Source organism: Heliconius melpomene, chromosome 3 (assembly GCF_056956725.1).
Source record: "Heliconius melpomene rosina isolate 202511_hmr_F chromosome 3, ASM5695672v1, whole genome shotgun sequence".
Classification (NCBI taxonomy): domain Eukaryota; kingdom Metazoa; phylum Arthropoda; class Insecta; order Lepidoptera; family Nymphalidae; genus Heliconius; species Heliconius melpomene.
The window spans coordinates 2,779,437-2,797,328 of NC_140391.1; the positions used below are offsets into that span (position 1 = coordinate 2,779,437).

At 31.9% G+C, this 17,892-nt stretch overlaps 1 protein-coding gene across 1 annotated transcript in view; it reads right to left on the reverse strand.

The window, feature by feature from the left end:
- Positions 1-15,459, reverse strand: part of LOC146539862 (C3 and PZP-like alpha-2-macroglobulin domain-containing protein 8) — a 165,168-nt gene extending 149,709 nt beyond the window's left edge. The window contains exon 1 of the mRNA XM_085207464.1: positions 15,297-15,459. The gene's annotated coding sequence lies outside the window, so the exon portion shown is untranslated. The remainder of the gene's footprint in view (positions 1-15,296) is intronic.
- Positions 15,460-17,892: the final 2,433 nt, after the last annotated feature.

Sequence of the window (17,892 nt, forward strand, 5' to 3'; positions counted from 1 at the left end):
AATGGTGGATGGTCCCTTTGGGTTCTGGAGTGTACAGGCATAAGACAAATAATATCCTCACCTCTGTCCTCATAAAAAATGACCTAATGCTGTTTTGATGTCTTTATGGATCCTAGTCGGTCCACCATTTTCTCTCTGCTGTACTTAAACCAGCATGGTATCTACGCTTATTATTTTACTCCTTCTTTTGTCGTCTCATATAACATTTAACAAATTGATACATACAACTGATACATGTACATTTATACAGATTGTCGTTCCAACGCAATAAATATATAGTACTTATTATTTATTATTAATCTTATAAATTCTGCATAGAAATAAAAGAAAGATCCATTAAATTAACATATAAATTATGTAAGTTTTACTTCATATTTATGAAGTTGAAAAGTTGGCCATCATTAAAAAAAGGCTGTAATTTTTAACCATTATCTAAGATTTATGTTCTTTTTTCAACTGAACTATCTGTTCGATTTAATTCGCGTTATTATTAATTTAAATAACTTTAATAAAAAGATTCGTTCAACATCAAAGTTTCTGCGCGATGGTTGTGGGTATCATAAGTTTTCATTTACTGGCAATGGATAGACAAAATATTATACAAGTGCAAAAAATGGAAAACGAAATGTTATATATTTCCATTCGGGGAAGTAAAATCTTTAATATTTTCATTTTCTTTCCGCCACTCAACAGGCAATGCTTCAAGAATTCCGCGGAAATCGGGAAACGAAAATATCTGGTTCCATTCTCCACCAACTAAATAAAGCTATGAAATAAAAAATTAAAAAAAAAATGTCATGACATCAGGCTCTCCCTAATTTCTGTCTTACCAGGTTTATAAAAAAAACATGACGCTGCTTTTTTTACAGTTTCAAAAGAAGCACTTTAAATATATTCAAAACGTTAGCGTGGATTGTAAAATTAGTGCTGTATTTTAAGCAATTTAAATGCTAACTAGATATTTCGCTTTAATCTAATTACGACCTATTCTTTTAGTGGATTTAACTTTGTCAAATTACACTTTTTGTGCAGAAAAAGAGAGAGAATAGCGAAAAAAAGTACTTTTAGCTTCATCTACATACTAAAACTTTAATCACTTAATGGTTAGTTATTAGTGGGCAAGATCTGATCTGAACTTTTTATAATGTCTTTCTATTTCAATATACATAATAATATATTCTGTATTAAAAAATATATTGATGTATCGTTTTCTATCTAGCACGAAATATCTCTAAATGATCTAAAAAAAACACTACGAGTGTAGTGTTGAGACATTTTGTTTTTTACTTTCCTGTCACTAAAATGATAAAAAAAACATATGATCTGATGATGGAGCCTAGATCTTAACAGTGGAACTTTTCAGCGTTTAATGGTAGACCATTCGAGTTAAGGCTCACGCAACTAATAGCTGAGCTCACTCTGTATCAATTGTGAAACTTAACGTACAAACGGTTGCTTTTTATTTTTTTTAACTATATATTTATGATTTTAACTACAAATTTATCTAACGGAAATCGAACCCACAACCAAATACTAAAAAGTACCAAAAACATTATATAATAAATATTAAAACAATTCAAAACATCAATATCAACTTGTCAGCCGCCATTCCAATTTCCTACAAAGATAAATTCCTCGATCCCGCAGACACACCATTGCGCGTGTTTAGACGCTGTCAGGCCGACTGATCGCTCTTTTAGGGCAAATGAAAAAAATGAATTACTTTCCAATGGTTCCCTTGATCTGGAGGAAATTGCTGTCGTAAATAACCGAGTGAAGTTGAGAAAATGAAATATTTTAACGTTTGCATTATGGATTTTATCGATGTTGTGATTAATGTTGTTGAATGATTTTTTTATCAGTTTCACGCTCTAACCCGCATTATTAGGATAGACAAAGAGAACCTAATGATAAGACACTTCAGTAAAATTTTGTAATATATTCTTCTAAGTCTTGGGAAAAAATTGTGGACCTGTCATTAAAATAACTCGAAATAAGTATATATATAGATATATTATACTTTTTAAGTATACTTAGTACTTTAAAATTGTAAATACCAGTTATTTTTTCACTCTAAAAGCTAATAATAACCATATATTTTTCTTCTCTATTACATATGTAGGTGTGGTGAGTGTTTATATTTTAACTGTAGAATGTAGGTCGCTCTAAGTGGCTCAGCACTTCATCCATTAATAACATTTATAATTTTTTAGAGGAACTAGAAATTTTTATGCAAGTGAAAAAAAATATTTGCTGAAACTTCATATTGAGTTTTGTAGACTATAATTTTTTTGCGATTTTTGTCTCTTATTAGTCTTTGGCAAAAATATAGAAACAAATATCTTGAAAATGAAAATATTTTATTACCACTAGTAAGAATGGAACCCATTACCGTCGGTTAAAAATACTTATAATATTTTCTTTGCTGGATATATTTTTTATAATTATTAATTTATTAAAAGAAATAAATTTATTTAAAAAAAAAAGAAATAAATTAAAATATATTTTATAAATTATATTCATTCATACATTCATAATGTGTGTTTTCGTTTAATTCGTATTGATTATCAGAATTTCCATAGAAACCATGAGAGGGTATGATTAAAATAAATCCTTTGGGATATTCAATTTAAATGAGATATTGTGTATTCAGATTAAATAAGCAGTGTCTCTCTTTTTAATTTGAATATTTTAAAATCATATATAAATTTATAAGTTTAATTTTTAAGGTTTTTGCTTAATTAAGTGGGTATAGAGTATCGAGATATATCATGGCGGAACTCAACCCCACACTTTGCCTGGACACCAGAGCGAAGGAGTAAAGAAATGAAAATATTTAATATTTCATTTTACTCCAACGGGAATCGAATCCACAACCTACCGCGCTTACAATGACACCATTATGCCCCTGCATCACGACTAGACCCAATTTCTTAATAATACTTAATACAAAAACAACTAGCTATAAAGAAATTAAGGAAAAAAAAACACATTAAAATGTAAATGCTCATCTTAAATTGAACTGAAACGAAATGGTCCGCAAATGTTCGCCGTGACTTCAAAAAGAACGATATTGCTTTAGAGGCCAAAGGGAACGTTTTTACAGACACGTTTTTATAAGAGAAAAAGAAAAACGTAATGATGATTGGAATTAAGATTCTAACATATACCTTCTTATTTCTATGTACACAATTACATAAATGATTGCATAGGCTCACAGCGGAGTACCGACTGACTGTAAAAGAAGTTGTGAGTTCAGATTTTGGCGGAAAGTGGGAAACGGAAGTGTAGGTTCCCAAGTTTCCTCTGTTTATCTTGCTACGTACGGGATACAGTATAAAGCTTAAAAAAAATAGAGCCTTGCTATTTTTTTCGCTATTCTAAATTTAAAAAAAAAGCAAAAAGCCGTTTTACACTTTAACCAACGTAGTAAACACAGAGGGAACCTAAACTACATAAAGGAATCCTGCGATCACGACTAACTTCGCCAGGCTGACCTGAAAAGCAAAAACGGTCAAACAACGTAAAGTTACTGTTTTGTGACATATGTAGGTATATGTGTGTAGACTTGACCGATTCAACTCTTGCAAATTATATTAATGGGATAACTTTCTGGTAAAAGGAAAACCGGCCGGGTCATGGCTGAAGAACATCAAAGAATGGACGGGAATCAAAAGCGACAAAACAAATTTAAAACACTTTATTGCACAAAGAAGATACATATATAGCGAACTGAATTGTCCACCTTATAGTGCTTATCCAACTAGAGAATACAATTCTTCTCTATAAGAAAAGGCACTATAAGAAGAAAAAGTTACGACTGAGACTAAAAATGTAATTATAATTATCATCCCAAGTGGGTGGTTGAATCCACATTCGTCATGCTTACAGTTGGAAGCTGTTATTGGGACAACGCCACGAGCGACAGTTCCAGATTTTCTCATTCTGTTTCTCGATATCCAAATCACTTTTAATATCCTAATACAATTATTAACAAAACGGTAATTAACGCTAAGCTTATTCAAAGCTCAAAATAAATAATAATACCTTAACAAAAAGAATAAATCCTTTTATACAACATAATACATTTTTTTATCAATTATTATATCAATTTACAGGAAATTGCTCGATTTCAAAGGAGAATGACATCAAAGGGTTTTCCGTACCAATTAATCTATAACAGTATATATATAGAACATACGTTTTAATATCTATTATGAGGTAGGATACCAACCGCGTTGATCAACGGGAGCGGAAGGGTCACGGGACCCTCGCCCAGTATCATATGGGCCCTGACCATTAAATTCAATGAAGCTTTCGCTTTACGCCCCAGTTGCTGTATAGCCTTTTTCGCTTTTATTTATTAACTATTTGTTTTATTTATATTTATTAAAGCTAAATCTAATTTAAGGAAGCAACTGTGTGTAAATTATTACATTTTTCACACACAACGGGGTAAGCAGAGGGCTTAGACACTAGTGCTAAGACCCTACCTCATTTTCAACTGAATTCTGAAGGCATTATGTGTTGAGTGGCGGAGCACAACGTCGCGCTGTGCCACAATCCCCCCAAATGGAAATCGAAACCACAATCTGTCGCGTTCACAGTCAAGCACTTGTACCCCTGCATCACGTCTGGCCTCTAAATAAATTATATTCATATCAACAAAAACAGCTTCTCTATATTTACTAAAAGAAAAGACAAATAATAACGGAAAAAGCCTTATTGTTATCATAATTAAAACAAACAAAACGAAATCTTTAATTCTTTGATGTAAAAGGGAAGGGTCTTGTAGGACTGTAGGGCTATTATCATATAAAGAATCTAATTAACCACTAACAGGTGGGCTGTTTCAACATGAAAGGACAACCCTGCTTAGTGTGACCGTGTCGTAATTTGTATTTGTAAATATATTTTTGTTTGTAATATTGAAACTGACCTTTGAGTTGAGGATGTTGGGTTCGATTCTCAATTGGAGAATCAATTCACTCAACACTACCTTAAAAAATTGGGCGGTAATTAAGGAACGTGGCTTTAATACGAGGTTGTTTTGCTTCCCTGACAGATATACGATATATGGTGAGTCTAAAAAAAATATTTACAAGGATCTGGTGACATGTCACTCTGTTCTCTTGATTTGTCCCAATTGAAAAAGATAAAGATGATCTTTAATTTATTCTTACATACATAGGAGACATACAATGGCACGTTTGTAAATATTGTCTATTTCTATAACAATAATATGAAATTTCAAAATACTCAATTATATACTCGGAGAGCCTCGCTAGCGATCAATAAATTTTATTTCTTAGGTTACAATGTCGTTTCCATAGTAATAATTCACCCATAAACCTAGACTGTCACTGGAGAAATATTAGATTTTAATAAGTTCTATAAATTTTTGAGGTTTAGTGGCGCATTTTCATTTCGTCGCTCTGGTAACGAGGAGGCGGCGTAGAGAGACTATGTGCGAGATACAGAGTGAAGTTAAAAATACGAGAAAAATAATCAAAAAATAATGAAATTTTATATAAATACTAGTGGACCCGGACGCGGCTACGCCCGCTTGAACTATAAGAATATTTATTAAATATATTTATTAAATTATTTTCAGTTTTCAATAGAGAGATGCGTTAAGCAAGCTCATTTTGGGTGACGTTTACTAACAACAAACTTTGCAAGCCGTTGCTTAGCAACGCGACGGTTGTTATTAACATGGCGGAATAAATTGCATGTCAAATTAATAAGTATTTTAATATATTGGTTTATATCGACAATATTACAAATATGAGAAAAAAAAGTATCCTATGTTCATCCCGAGACCCTCAAGTATCTCTATATGAGTATTTTTTCACAATTAAATTAGCGGTTTGGCCCTGATTGCGTAAAAGACAGACAGACAGACAGACAGACAGACAGACAGACAGAGTTACTTTCGAATTTATAATATAGGTATGGATAATGTAAAAAATAAACTTAAAGCTTACTCTAACCACAAAAATCTCCTACAAAATAAAAAACACAAGTATAAAAAGTCACATGCTGACATAGTAACCTGCAACCTTACTAATTGTAGTAGCTTCTAACGACCGCTATCGCCGCTGCTCCTTATCTCAACCTGAGTTGAATTTTTAACTATTCTTAAGAGAAAACTTCATCAGTGGCGACTCTTTTAATCGTATCGGCGTAATCTATTTTGTCAGCATTTCGTGAGATATTTCTTTAAGTATAACTTTTTAATCAAATGGTCTTCTTATTTATTATTCCGTCTTGGTGCAGTGACTGTAAACACGAGGGTTTTAAGTTCGATTCTAATTCAGGGATATAATAATTGTTTTTGCTTCACGCTATATTTTGCATATGGCAGGCAGAGGCAAAAGGAACCTATTAGGAAACTTCTTTCCCTGCATCCTTCCGAATACTTAGGGCATTGGGTGTTGAGTGGCGAAATTTAACGCCGCGTTTTATCTCGTTGCCAGAATGAGGAAATGAAAGTATTGAGTATTTCGAAAATTTTTGCGACGGACCTATAATAATTTGATTTATTTTTATTTCCTCTCTCTAGCAGATGAAGCGCGGCGTTGAATTCCGCCACTGGGCATGCGATATCTCTAAATATTATTGAGTGCGTGTAAGAACCTGCGAAATAGCTCTTGTAGAATTTGATGTGGATTTTACAATTCTTTTTTAGGATTCTGAAACCAAAGGGTAAAACGGGACCCTATTTCTGATACTCTGCTATACATCTGGCCGTCTGTCAGTCTGTACGTCTGGACCAGGCTGTGTCTCATAAACCCTAATAGCTAGACAGTTGAAATATTCATAAATTATGTATTTTTCGACAAATATTAAAAACTAAATATTTAAGGGGGGCTCCCATAGAACAATCATGATTTTTTTGCCTTTTTTTATTTCTATTATACTACTACTTATTTCAACTATCCATGTAAAATAGGTACCTACTGTACAAAACAAATCCATAATACCCAATTACATTAGATTTTCAACGACCCTTGTTACTTTTGCAAGCTTCCTAACAATTCAGGTATTGAAATGAAAAATCAATTTTCAATGACCATTAAACTGGCTAATGTAGCACAATAGCATTTCATTATTACGAGCTTTAATTTTTTTTTTTATATATTTACGATAAATAAATAATTGTTTATTTTATATAATAACTAACTTAAAATTCTGTATAGAAATTACTTAATTATTAATTTCCTTAAAAGGTACAGAACCCTAAAAAAATTACTATACTTCCTGCTCTAATTTAGTACAAATTGTCATTTAAAATAGTAAAGGAAGAAATCTTTTGACTGGTCAGGGTATTTCATAATTGTAATAAATTGAAAATTCTCTTCGTCCTTCCTCACTTAATCTTTTGATAGCGTTCTTTGTTTGCTCCGAAATTAAATATTAAACCGGAATAAATTGTTTGATGCTGTTGATATTTTATTAATATAAAAAAATAACTTCTTTTTTAAAAGAAACACATTTACCTAATTAGTTTTTTTTTAGTTCTTACTTTACATTTAATCTGTGAAAGTTAAATGTAAAGGATAAAAAGTTTATTATGTCAACAGTATTTGCTTGAAAGGCTTATTTAAAATGAGAGCTAAATTTAGCTTAAAATAAATGTTATTTTGTGAATGACAGTTTAAGTTTTAATTAGTACATAAAATATACAAAATATTGCAGATATAAAACGAAACTTTAATTACAGACTAACGTAACGGTTATGCGTTCAATCCCTACTTGAGGTTATGAATTATTTGCAATACTCTCTTGCTCTCTCTTCTTTTACTCTCTCTCTCTCTCTTCTTTTTTCTCTTGTAAGAAACCAAAGCGAAGTGTTGAATTCCGGAACTCAACAAACAACGGCTCTCTTTACCCTGCTATAACGTGAAACGAAAAAGAAAAGAAAATCAGTATACCATAAATATTTACTAACCATAACACTGAAGAATACTACAGGAAAATCATCAAGCACTTACGCCTCCCCACATTTCCCCTCATTTTGTCTACAAACAAAAGGCAAACGAAACCTCTGATCCAACTAAATTCAACGATTATGTTACAGAAAGAGCATAATGCTGAACAAATGACGATCCAGATTAGGGTCCGTGTGCGGAACCGCAGTAATTGTTAGCTATCTAGAGGTATTGTTCGCGAAACACGTTTTGGAGAACCCTGGAAAGATTTGAACTGCCATTCTTTATGGAGTTGGGTGGGGATATATTTTTTATCAGCTTTACGTTGTATTCTGCATGTAGTTAGGTAAGCGTAGGGAGTCATGTGTTAATACACTCTGTCCTCTATTTTCCACCGAATTCTGGAGCTAGCCAGATGTGTTGAGTGGTGGAACTCAACGCTGCGCTTTGCGTCGATATTATAGTGAAGAAATGAAAATTTACCTATTATGTTTTTTCGAATGAGAATCAGCTTCACGCTGTATCCCGCACACAGCAGTGTAGGCAGAGAGAACACAGTGTTAAGACACTCCGATTCCTACATTCGAAATCTAATCCACAACATGTCGCGTTTGTATATCCCTACGCCGCGACTGGTTTCATATATTTGTAATATTCGTTATGTTAATGCTAATTTAATGAATAGAAGCTCCATGCTTTCCTATATAGTGCGTTAGACAAAGATTCGAACCCCCTGTCATCGCTATAAGCAAGCAGTATACATTAGACATATGTTTATTTTACTATAACGTTGTCATTTTTATCATAAATGAAAGATAAAACAAACTTTCAAGGTAATATCCGCAGGGAAAACGAATTTCAGCACGAAATTTTAAACTGTATTTAACTCTTTTAGTATATTTTCAAGTTATTTTTTATATTAAAGTATAGAATATTTTAAGCAGTTAAATGATATAAAATGAACCAGAAAATTATCGATTTTTTTCTCATTTAATTACCCGACTGCGACGAATGCCGAAAGGAGGGTTATATAGCGACGTATCGTTGGATTTATCTTGATATATGTCCAAAGAAGAAAACTTGTAAGAAGTCCAAACTTGAGTAATTGTTTCAATAATAATAATTAATTAGCTCAGATTTAAAAAAAATAAAATTGTGCAGTCAAACCTCGTGTTAAGACACTCCGTTCCCCACTTTCCGCTACGCTTTGCGCCACGACTGGCTTCTCTTACAGATTTGTGTAAAATATTTTTTCTCGTATATGCGATATGAAACTATTTTTATTTATCAAAAGTCAGCTCTATTTCTATCATTCATAATATATTATTCAAAACGCATTTAAAATAAATAAAAAAGATAGAAAGAAAGGTAAAGTGGGTCATGTTAATCATGTCACATCAAACGCAAACACCGAAGCTCCTGCCTCCGTTCTGCTATCCCAAGGGAACTTCATTCCCTGGAATACATCTTTCATTGCGGAATATTAGATATTATATATCATCTTTTTATTATAATTAACGTATTTATTTCATATTTTTTATTGGATGAAAATATGTGGATGTGGAACTTTGATGCAGTTGATAAGTATATAAACCTATGGGTCTATATTAATTATAAAAATAATAATTATTATATATTTATATCCCGCTTCGCTTAAAAGAAAAGTTGAGTTACCATCGCCCACCATGCAAAGTAAAAATATTCAACTTCTAATGACAATATAGTGAAGTTAAAAAATAATCCTACTTTCACATCTTAATATGTCGCAAAGCTACATCCTTAAATCTATATATTTTATTTCAATCCCATTTAAAAAAAAAATCGAAATAGAAATGCTAAATTTGATCTCATATTTCAATTACATTAGAAATATATATTTAATTCCGATATAAAAGATTCAATTTCATCAGCTTAATAACCAACAAACTTACATCATTTATCCACATTTTTCTCAAGCCAATACATTTAGAAAATAAAAATACCAGTTAGGAGATATTGTGTAACATACTGCGTTACGTTCCAGCAAGTGTCCAAACAAATCACTGTTCAAAGTTGGCCGAAATGAAAACCGTAGCAATCTTGGTGTAACTTCAACCATTTGTTACAGTGCCGCTACGAAAGCTATCAAGATCGAAAACTTCTATTTGCTCTAGCGCCATACTAAAACACTTTTTGTGCCTATTTTTAAAATCTTTAGTGGATATATCAATGTTGTTTTCTTTGGGTTTTCATTTTGTGCTTAGAAATATTATTTTTTTTTAGCTTATATATCCCTTAGACAGAAAGTTACGATCGGTACTCCGTTAATATAAACCTAGTGATTAGATACTACGTTCGCTACTTTCGACTCAATTTCCGAGACACTGCGTGGTAAGTGGCAAAACTCAATGCTAGCGTAGCGTTGTTTTGTTACCAGAGGAAAATTAAATCACGAATGAAATACGCTTAAGTAGGAATCGAACCCACATCTGTTGCAAAATGGTGCAATTTGCATAAAATAAATGCAATTTAGGAACATTACTTCATATTTCACAAATTCGTATGTTAATTCCAAAATAATTTTAACGTCAAATAACTTTATAAAGTAAGTAGATAAAAGTAGTAGTTAATTAGGCTTATGAAGTACTCGTTTACTCAGCGTCAGCCTTTGTACATTTTTTTATAAAAAAAAACAGTAGCCTATTTTCTTGAACTCTTCCAATATACAGACATAAAATCCAAAAATATATATATAATATGAAATTTTAAGGCTAAATCGTTATTAAATCGCAAAAATAATTTTCTATAAAGGCAGATCAACATTAATTAAATATCTGCGCCGTCTAAATTCTCAACAAAACCCAATTAAAGAAATTGAAACATCACTAACAGACATTTCTAACGTAAACCTGTCTTTTTGGCATCCTTGACTTTTATCCCCACAGCTTTATATAAAATAAAGTAAGTCAAACGAATATTTCCTCCGAGAAACTGATTTTATTATGAAAAAAGGACTATTTTTGTACGGTCGGTAGCGAAAAAGTATTTGTACCAGTTAAAATCCTCTTGTCGTCCTTGTTTCGTATGTCTATTTCTTTTTATACTCTTTTATGGCAAAAAGTTAATTAAGCATTCATTATTAAATTTCACTCATTCTGTGGCATGCATGGTTTTTCCAGACTTTAAGATGTTTCAACTGTATCTCATATGGCATGGTAGGCAAAGGGAACCTAGTGTAATGGCCCTCCATTCCTCGCATTCCCCATGTTCTGTGGTGAATTTTCACGCCATTCTTTGTTATGATATCAAAACTAGGAAATAAATTCTCCATAATATGAATCGAACCCACAATTGTCACGTTTATCAGACGACAACAGGTTGTGAGTTCACAGTGAGCGCTGCACCATAATGGCCATGATTTTTAGGAACCATATTTATATATTTTTCACGCCGCACATAACAAAATAGGCAAAGGAACCTGAGAACCTAGTGTTAAGACATTGCGCAAATATTTTAATCTCTCAAGGAGCGTGATCTTTGTTGTGTTGTATAGCTTAGATCTTTGTAGTTTAGACCTTACATTCTCGACGGCGCCTATAATATAATAATATTTCGTATATTTTGTTAACAGTATACGTGATTTTGTCTTTGAAGAATAGGCTGAGAAAAGAATCTTATTAGTTATTCTTCTTTTTTAGAAATTCGCATATATGAGTTTCGACTTTAGAGCTAGATTAAGAACGCCTAGCTTAATTAATTATTTAGAGCATAGGAATTTTCCATCAGTCCTTACTTTAGTGTTAAGTACTACTAAAGGTGTTGAGAAGAAGTAGAAAGAAGAAGAAGAAGCCACTAGAAGAGGAAACCACTGATCAAAGTTAATATGATGATTGATTGTAAGTTAATATTATTCAAAAAAAAAGCTACTACATTTTTTTTTCAAATTATATAAAATGTAAATATTCTTGGAAACGCTTATTGATATTTTAAATTGAAGTTATATTTTAAAATTTTCTAACAGCATGATTTTGTATAATAAGAAGTAATGTCAAACTTCTTCAAAGGCGAACAAAGGCTTTTCTTGTAAAAAAAAATATAATAGCTATTTCCATAATATATAACCAATTGTTAAAACTTGAACTAAAGAGGCTTAGTTTACACAAAAGTATTATTTTATAGTAGTAACCCGTAGGCAGCTTTGCTCGCTTAACTTTTATATATATTATAGCCAAATTATATTAAAAAAAACCATAAATTGGAGCCTGTGCTAGCATTATTCTGATGAAAATTACATATAAATAATATTACTGTAGTTTCCTCTAAATCGGTTCAGTATCTTTTTTTTGTAAAAGAGGAACAAATATCGATCCTCACAATGCAAATTGCTCAAGTCTTACTATGCAATATTTCGAAAATAGGGCGAAAAGTATGGAAATATTTTAACATTTAGGTAAAAGTTTTTCCGCATTATTTTTAGTGTATTAATGTAATTACGCGATCTAGTAATTACGTTTAACTCCAAACAATGATTGTTAATTTAAGTTTCTCTTCCGAACTTTGGCTTCCGCACATTTTTGTTTCAATTTATTTTATTTAAATATAGTTTTATTCTCAGTTATCGTCTATTCTGCAGTAAACGTCGGAAGTTGAGTGGAACTGTTCTCCTTTGAGATATGACTGCTATAACGTTGGCAAGTTGATATGGCTGCAAGGAGATGAAGATATGACGAGCAGTTTACATAATGCTAGTATATTTGCGCACGCTAGTTACTACGACGTATGCATAAAGATTAAATATGTTTAGATAACATAGTTTCTTATTTATATATGTACTTTAATCTTTTATAAATAATTGTATCGAAAAATATTATATATTTAAACTTTCTAGCTCTCTCTCTCTCGAATATCTCTTACAGGATTAGTGTCTAACGTGTATATAGCAGAGTAAGGGGATGAAACCTAGTTAAAATACCGCATTCCTTAATTTTCGCACAATTTTTAAGACATTGAGTCTGGCACGGGTCATGATCCTGGCAGAATCTAACCCCGCGCTGTATCTTATTTAAAATTATTCATTTCCCCAATTGGAAATCGAACCCATAATCTTTGTGTTTACTTGTTATACGCCGTGTCCTGCGCCAAGATATTTAATAGCCTAGTGATATATTCTTTTATCCGTTTATACAATAGATTATTATTTATTAGATAGCTGATTCCATATTGCATTTGCCTAACGATAAATAATTATGTTATCTATCTATATATATAAAATCGAAAGGTCACTCACTCATCACGAAATCTCAGAAACTACATGTGCTAAGAATCTGAAATTTTGCATAAGAGCTACTTGTAGGACGTAGGTGCTCGCTAAGACGGGAATTTGCAATATTCGACTTCCAAGGGGTTGTTTTTAGGGTTAAAAGTTTGTATAAAACTTCGTTACTACAAATTCTAAGAGTATCATATTTTGCATGGTCGTCACTTATAGGACGTACTCATATAGACAGAAATTAATAATAACGTACTTCACGCAGGCGAAGCCGCGGGCGGGCCGCTAGTAATTAATAAAATTTAAATTACCCTCCATATAGGATTGATCTGTTTATAGAATAGAAATACAAAGAAAGAAAAAACTAGTCAAACAATGTATAATTTATTCGACATTCACCCCAAAAAACGAAACGTTTGTACCGTTTTCAACATTCCAACGACAACAGTTTACTTACATTTTAATTTTCCAAGCGTTTGAGCATAACGTTATGTATATATACATGAAACAGGAATGTACTATAGAAACTATTTGTTTTTTACTCTTTTTAGTTTCACGCTCTATCCCGCAATTAATAGGATAGGCAGAGGGAATCTACTGCTAAGATACTTTGTTCCCTACTTGTCGCTGAGTTTTTAAGACATTGCGAGTTGAGTGGCGGAAATCAACGTCGTGCTATTATCTTATCTTGCTACTAAAAAAAATAACCGTCGTAGCGCAGCGGTACAACTGTAACGCGAGGGTTGTGGGTTCAATCCCAACTCGAAGAAGTGAAATATTTATTTACGTTTATATTTTCCATTTATTCGCTCTTGGGTCGAGACAACTACATTGCTGTGTGTGGGATACATCATAAAGCTGATTTGTCTTGTTACTAGAGCGAGTAAAATAAAATATGAAATAATTAATTTCTCTAAGTGGGAATCGAACTCACAACCATTGCGTTTACAGTTACAATATAAAAAAATCTGATTCATTCTGTATCCCGCACACCCTGCTGGTGGGCAGAGGGAACTTAGTGTCAAGACACTCCATTCCCCACTTCCTACCGAATTCTGGAGTCAATGCGTGTTGAGTGGCAGAACTCAACGCCAGTTACACTATATACTCCAGAAACTACACATACGGATTTTATTCAAAAAACAAGCACAAACACAGTTTCCACCTTGACCCTCATTCCAAAGCAAACAATACCGTAGAAATTTAAATTTTATCATACACCACACTGTGTTAGACTCCTTTAGTTTCTAACAGATTACAGAGTGGAATGAATAACTTTGTTTTTCATTTACTAAAAGCTTCTTTTTGGGATACCTATGCAATATTTATGATTTTTTTATAAAAAAACATATTTAGGAAACGAATAAAAATTTGAACGAAGCGGGATTTGAACTAAAACTTATGTATGGCTGAGTGGCCAGAGCTCTTGGATGGTGTCCAGGAGGAGCTAGTTCAAATCCAGCTACGTCAATTTTTTAAATTGTTTACTAAATAAGTATTAATCTAAATGTTGATGATATAAATATCTACCAGAAGAGAGGAAGGTCAGAAGTAAAAAATGAAGCTTTAACGCAAAACAAATATCCCCTTGGTCTTCTGCTTGACTAAGCATTTTGCTGCGTGAATTTTTAAATTAAATCGCTTGTTCTTCTACGCTTTAACCTCAGATTTTCCTTTCGATTTATTTACGAAAGTCCTTTCTTAGCTCGTAATTTTAATGGGTTTTTTATACCTCAATCAAAATTATCAAAATGATTTCTTAAATAATAGTAGTTTATTTACGTTTTGAATGAAATAAATTCATAGCATATGAAAAGAAAGATACACTATTATCTCATGATCTAATATTGTTTTTACCAAAATAATATTTATACCATATTTGCTAAAGGACCTCAAAAATCATCGTCAAAACACGTTCGACCACGTTTTACGTTCAATATCTCTCCTACTCCAAAATTAAAGACATGTTTACGATCTCCGATATAAATAAATCGAATAAGTTATAGATTTACCAACACAAAAAAAGGTCTCAACATAAAACACTTGTTATTTAACATACTCTCGATTATACAATCGATTATCGAACAAAAACATATATTAAAAAAGTGACTTACCTTACACACTTAGCACCAAAACACACACAAACACAATCTAAACGTTATCAAATATTATCATAATCATTGATAAGAATGATAAGAATGATAATTCGTATCAGGCGGGGCAGAAGCGTGTCAAGGTTATCAACAGCTACGGCGTAGACGTCCGCTCTGTAGCCGGTCTACGGTACGACAGCCTCACGTTGCTACGAGCTACGCGGGGATCCGCGGCCAATCGAAGCGGGGCAATATTGTATAGAGTATGCTCCACTTTATATTTATTTATTTGTTTTTTTGTTTGTCAACGTTATTTTCTAATGTTATATGCAAATTTTAAAATTTTAATAATAATGTTAAATAACAAGCTAATTAATATAAAAGACATAATTATAGAATTTTAATATTTTGTATTTTTAACGAAATACGAACAAAATTTTATTTAATATTCATTTTGAATTTCAAAAAAATGTATTAATTTTTCATATTATATTTTAAAAATAATGAAAATAAGCATCTTCACATCCCATAGCATTATAAATATATAGGAAGGAGATAACAGTCCAAGTTGGGCAATTCCGGCCCTATGTTAAAATGAGATAGCAACACAATACTGTATGATGTGGAGAGGGATAGCTATATAAAAAAGCTAAATTGTGTGAAACATTGAAATAAATTAAGTTTTATTTTGCTAATTGCGTATGAAAACTCGGATTTTTTTATTTATCAAGTTATCTTCTTAATTTTTTAATTAAAGTTTGATGTCTACATTTAAATCAATTTTATCTTTTTATACAAAATTTTTGGATATATTATTTTTTTATCATAGCAAAGACAAAAAATATATAACTTATTACTAAGAAAAAAATATTTTAAAAGAACCTTACCTTTGCGCTCTTGCCATTAAAAATAGCTACGCTACCTAATGTTTTAATATAGCAGCCCTAAAAATTACAAAAATGGATTATTCCTCAAATGGTCATGGAACCTACAACTTAAGTCTATATTGGCATATAAATCTAGATCTGTTTACAAATTGATTCTCGGCACTGTATACCGGTAATGATATTAGGGCGAGGTAATCCAACCTAACAATATTATATAGATTAGCTAATGGGTCATACAACTCAATAGTCCATTTACCAAGAAGTAGTGTAATATGTAGGAATATTTATTACTATTATTTAAAACACATTTAATAATTTATTTAATAACAATTATACAAGTCTTCTTACAATAAAAAATATAATTAACAAAAAAGTCAATAAAAATAGAATGAACGACTATCGTGTAAGTATATAGTGTAACCGTCACAATAATATATAGATTTCATAAATATTTATATTTTTTTAACTTCACCTGTAAACGGAACCATAGCGCTAAAACACTCCGTTCCATGCTCTGTGTTAAATTTTTGAGACATTATGCTTAGATTAGCGGAATTAAACGACGGGCTATGTCTTGTTACTAGTGCAATGGAATGGAATGGAATATTCAATGCTTTTTTAAAGATCAAAGATTTCCAATTTTCACACGATCATCCGATTATAAATTGAATATGTATTGTTAACAGAATTAATACTATTTAATACTAAATATACACAGACAACCAGCAAACTCAATCAACGCTTTATTGCACTTGCAACGCATAAATTAAGTTGTAATAGCCTTCGTTATTTATATAATATACATATAATGGGTTCCTATCCGAGGGAATGGAATATTTAATATTTTCTAGGCACAGCTCGTCGTTGAGTTCCGTAACTCAACTCGCAATGCCTCCAGAATTATACGGAAAATGGTCAACGCAGTGTTTTAGATTCCCTCTGCCTACCCAGCTTTGTGAGGGTTACTGAGTGACACTAAAATAAATTAAAACATAATAACATTTATACATTATATAAATAATATATTATTTCCTTTATACAATATATTAATTCCGAGGCGGAGTGTCTTATCACTCGTTATGTGTAGTTAAAGGTCCCCTTGTTGTATTTTTTTTTTAACTGCACGCTGTTAGGAACCTAGAATTATGGCACTTCCGTTACTAACATTCCGCCACGTCCATAACCGTCGTTACTATTGGTCTCGACTTTCTGCTTTTACATCAAGTAGGCATCGAACCCACAATCACTATTTATAATGCAAAACCACTTTACTATTTATTTCAACATGTTCCATTAAATCAGTTTTTTAAATTTAAATTTACAATCGTTCTGCACTCTACGATTTCACTAAACTACAGTAGGTACATGTTTGTAACGTATTTGTATGTAAAACACGTAGGCACGTCCCGTAGCAAAGAGGATAGTAAAATATTAATTTTGTTTTATTTTATACTTTGTTTTATTTATTTATTAAGGATTGGTGTGTGACTGTAAGCACGACGGGTTGTAGGTTCGATTCGCAGTCGAGGAAATTAAATATTCATATTTTTTTATTTCGTCGTTCTAGGTTCCAGGCAAAACGCGGCGTTGAGTTACGCCAATCAACACGCTATGTTTGCGAGTATTTTATAAGGCTCTCTCTGCCTATCCTACTAATTGAGGGATACAATGTGAAGCTGAAAGAAGTCGCGTTCTTGGAAACCAAGAGATAATAGTTAAAAAAATTATTT